The sequence below is a fragment of the Eucalyptus grandis genome, chromosome 10, assembly GCF_016545825.1.
Source record: "Eucalyptus grandis isolate ANBG69807.140 chromosome 10, ASM1654582v1, whole genome shotgun sequence".
Taxonomy (NCBI): domain Eukaryota; kingdom Viridiplantae; phylum Streptophyta; class Magnoliopsida; order Myrtales; family Myrtaceae; genus Eucalyptus; species Eucalyptus grandis.
This window is the reverse complement of record NC_052621.1, coordinates 2,031,783-2,036,559: the sequence shown is the minus strand read 5'-3', so window position 1 is coordinate 2,036,559 and position 4,777 is coordinate 2,031,783. Positions and strand designations below refer to the sequence as shown.

Genomic DNA, 4,777 nt, shown 5'->3' with positions numbered 1-4,777 from the left:
TTCCAGAAGTTATTTTCGTGAAACAAACGGACAGTTAGACTTGTGATTTTTATTGGTGATCGAGAAGATTTAGGGTAACACGAAGAGAAGATCCAAATGTAGCATGAATTGTTATTATTATTATTTTTTTGTTTTCTTTCATATTAAGTCGTATTCATTTTCTTTTTCTCATGTTAGGGTGCTTGGTAGTGAATCAACTTATGACCGACTCAATTTTTTTTCCAATTAATTCATGCATAATTTCTGTTTAATATATAAATTTGGATAATCAAATGATTTTTATTGCTCAATACTTGAAAATATTCGGTACATGCCCCCTCAGTATTACAAATTCAGGAGCACTGTCGTCACTCTCTTGTAAACACATTAGAGAAAGATATCCCTGAAGCCAATAAGCAAACCAATAGATTGAACCTCCGGTACAAAACAGCAGAAACATTCCACCGCTCAGAAAGAAGTCTATCTGAATCACACAGAGGCCCCCCTTCCATGTATCAGCATCCGCATCCTAACTCGAACCGCAAGCATGATACTTCTGATTACTCAAGCAATACATGGAATTATTCCATTGTGAAGGACATCATTCCTCTCTTTCTAAATGAAGTAAATTGATTCAATTTAGCCAATTTCAAAAGGGTCTTGGAAATTCTCTACTTTTCAACTGTTGCAAAACCGAATCAAACTCTCTGAATTCAACTTAAGTTCAGTAACTCCCCTCATACTTGTTTAGTAATAGAGCATTCACAGGTCTCTTGAGCTGATCCGCATAACAGGCAGTGATCATTGATTTGCTGTCATTTCGTTACTCTATCCCGTGTCTGCAATCTGTTACGAATATTCAGCCATGTGATAAAAGAAAATTTTGGACATTTGGGTGAAACCACACCATTCTATGCCATGAAACCCTTTGTTTTCTTCCACTGGCTCTAGGCATCAGCAGAGGCAAACTTCCAGATTTAGAACCAGTGAAGCTCACCTTATCTTTTACCCGCACAAGCAGCAAATGAACCGCACAATGCACCCCAAATGCCCACTAATTGGCTGATCTTGCAGGGGGCCAGCATAAGCTCTGCCAACTTATTGTTCGTTCTTGTTGCAGCATCATACATTAGTCTACTCGAACAAACCTCAGCTAGGACACCTCGATGGTGCCAATTGTCAAAACACAAGAAGATTTCTCGATGAGTGAGACTAAAGAATGACTGGCTAAACTTTGGCAAAGCGCGATGAAATTGTACAGTTTGATCTCTATAGCTGCTAAATTGATATAACAATCATGTGAGACCACGTTTATAGAAACTATAAGTGCATAAGTTTGGAAAAACTTTTGGCAACCGAGTTTATGTGCACTTAGTTCATCTTTTTTCATCTTGAAACACATTTAAAGCAGCATTTATTCAAACAAAGCAACATATTTATGTAACTACTGGCTAAAGACTTGAACACATCAAAATGGACTATATCGGAAGCAAGAGACTTTATTCTTGCACATCCACAGCTCGGTTGTGTGCTTGGAGTAACACTCATCATCCACACCTATGGTTTGATCAAGCAATCCAAATTTTGGGATTGACAGGCAATCATGATTTGACCTCTTTGGACTCATAGCAATGATAAGTACAATACTGACACCTACTTGAGCAGGCTTATCGAGGGTGTGGAATCCTTTTCGCAAGGTTTCCAAGCAGCACATATCTTTCAACCCACCTGCAGAAGTTGTTCTGCCTTCAGTTGTCTTGACAATCATCGCAGTAGAGGAGCTTTTTGAAGACTGTCTACAGACTCATCAACCATTTCCTCTTTTGCCTTCCCCAATATAGAACCCAATGGACGGTATGGTTGCTCCTATGAGACTGCAAATTCATAGCAGATAAAAGCAAATGTCATTCAAGGCATACATAGTATAAGAACATAATTAAATTATCTTTGCATACGATAGAAAGCTTATTGCGTCAATGAAACCCAATAATACACTTTGTACATGTGGAGTACAGAACAACTGGGGGGGGGGGGCATCTTACATATTTGAAATTTTCTACCTAATCAACAAGGACGAATCTTTGTCTGTCAAGAGTTTTGTGGAAAGCGCATGTTATGTTATGGTGATTGGTGATCCAAATTATATATATCCAGCATGTCTTAAGTCACATTATTGATCATCATGTGGATAAAATCAGGAATAGATCCTAATTTCAGCAGGATAGATGTTTAATCACTTTTTTGGCATTCAAGATAATGTGGCACTCGATGTTTTTGTGCTTTATTCTGACCTTCTGAGATGAAGTGTGTCTCCAAGAAAGAAGACACCCATGGCAACAGCCACCGGAATCGACAATGGCTTGAACATGGCTACACAGAAAGGCCCTTTCAACTGGATCGCCCATGTGTGAATGATGTTGGTTAAGCATCGCTCAAAGAGGCCCTAAAAGCAAAGCATAGAGGAGAAAAAGTCAGCTTTGCACCCGATTCTCATAAATCAAATGTGATAATGTTTGTTCGATTGTTTCCTCACCCAGCATATTACTGAGGCCAGCCCTATACCTCGCACTCTCCAAGCACTCATATCATGTTCCGTTATCAAACAGACAATTGTGTTCATGAAGGTCACGATCACATTGTAAAAGAAGATTACGGTCAGTTCTGCTGGATACTCCTTCATTATCTGTTTTCTGCGGGATCAAGTGTTGAATCTCCAATCATTTTCAAGTTAAGTTCTAACTATAGCACTAGCAAAACAAAATGAAAACATGCATAGTATACCAGAAGAATGTACCACGAAGTGATCAAAATATAATCAGCAGTGAGGAGAATCCCCCCAGTGACCCAGTTCAAGTTCGATGTGTGCACAAGTGGATAAAGCGATAGAGGAGGTTTTGGAGTGAAGATAACTGGTGGACCTCTATAGAGAGTGATGACAGATGTGCGGGAAATTGACAGTATGGTCCCGATGATCTTGGCCTGACTGTTTCTTTTGCTCAATGACACCTCCTCCATCCTTTTTGGACAAGAAAAACAAGCAAATATTGAATGGAAAGACATGAATTCTGTTACACACACTCTAGCTTTAGCCTTTAGGCAACTAAGCCGTCTTACAGAACCAGTAGCACTTTGTCCGACGAGTGAGCATTACAACGTAAATTACATAAGAACAGCATTAACAAACAACCAATGACTCTTGCAACATGCCCTAATTGTCCAACATCGATCGCTAACAAGGTTCATTCAGGATCTACAAGATATAGAGCCAATTAACTACATAAGTTTATGGAAAGATGAAATAAACAAAGTCAAGAGTTCACAAATAAATCAGGAGAATCATTACGAAGAACCAGAACAACAATCTACTAGAATTGGAAGAATGCCACTCAAGGAACCACAGGCAACTCGTATTGAAAGAACTAATATTTTTGGGACCTGAAAAGTGAAAAGGATGGCAAGTATGAAAGTGAGAGCTGGAGTGAGGTTGCCGATGGCTGAAGCCAGAGTTGGAGAACTCATGCTATTCCCAGCATAGCCCAAAATCTGTGAAAACCCCTGCTCTCCCATTAAAAAGAGAACAAGAAAAAACCAGAACATAAGAATAATAAGAGAAAACAGTGAAGCAGAACAAGCAATCCAAACACCTTTTATTATTTCTCTCTACTATTTCAAGAACCAATTCGCACTAATCTAGTGGAAGTAATGGCATAGACACGGGCGATGTGCAATTGGAGACATATTTGATATCCAATATTCCGGGGAACAACACGTTAAGTGACCACCTGGGCCTACTGCCAAAAAGATATTGTCTGCTCTAATTGTGGCTCGTCTGCAGCCCCAGAATGTCGAAACAGTAACCTTTTCAAAAGTAAAAAGAGAGAAACTTTGCACTAAGGTTTGGCATGAGTGAAGACATTGAAGTGTGCATACCCAACGAGCCCAAGAACGCCAACTTTGGCAAGTATGACCACGCTGAGAGGAGGAAGCGCTCTTGATCTGCAAAGGCACACAACTAAAATCAACCAAATATCACCATAATTCATGATCTTCTTCTTCTTGTTTTTGCAGTCTGTACATATATACAGCAGATTGAGAGAAAGAGAGAGGGGTACATACTTGAGAGAGAAGAAAGCAGCCGGGAGGAGAAGAAGAGAAGCAATGGTATAAGCATAGACGAGGACAACATGAGATCTCATCCCTCTCGAGTTGGCCGCCTTGAACAGCGTGGTCACGCCCACCGCAATGCTGTCCACGGTGATCATAGCTGAGAATGGAAGCACCTCCTGGCGACACCACTCTCTCCCTCCTCCCATCTCTCTCTCTCTCTCTCACACACACACAGTGACCACACTCACAGGCACACAAACACACAGCGCAACAGAGGTTTCAGTCCTAACTATTTCTGAGATTCCGAGGTTTCATCAGAGCAGGAGAACCGGTGCTTGAGTGGTGACGGATTGTCGGACAAATGAAGAGTGTTGCTTAATCATCCATAGATTCTATACAACTATAACACCTCCACCCACTGTGACACTAAAACACGTTGACTTACAACGTGTTTCAACAGAATGAAGGGCTGATCTTGATCAATGGTTTGTTACAGGGTATGACGTCTCCACAGAAGAGGAGGCGAAGCTCCCATATATATAGGGTTGATGGCTGTACAGATACGTTCTTTATTTTAGGATTCAGCTAGCCTAATGGCACCGTTGTAGCCAACTAGTAATGGTGTCAGCAAGACCACATATCCTATTTTGCCTAGAATGGGCAACCAAAATATTTTATAATATTTCGCTTG

The 4,777-nt window shown here is 40.5% G+C and overlaps 1 pseudogene; it reads right to left on the bottom strand.

The window, feature by feature from the left end:
- Positions 1 to 392: 392 nt before the first annotated feature.
- Positions 393 to 4,292, bottom strand: LOC104421016 (annotated as a pseudogene).
- Between the last annotated feature and the right edge of the window lie 485 nt (positions 4,293 to 4,777).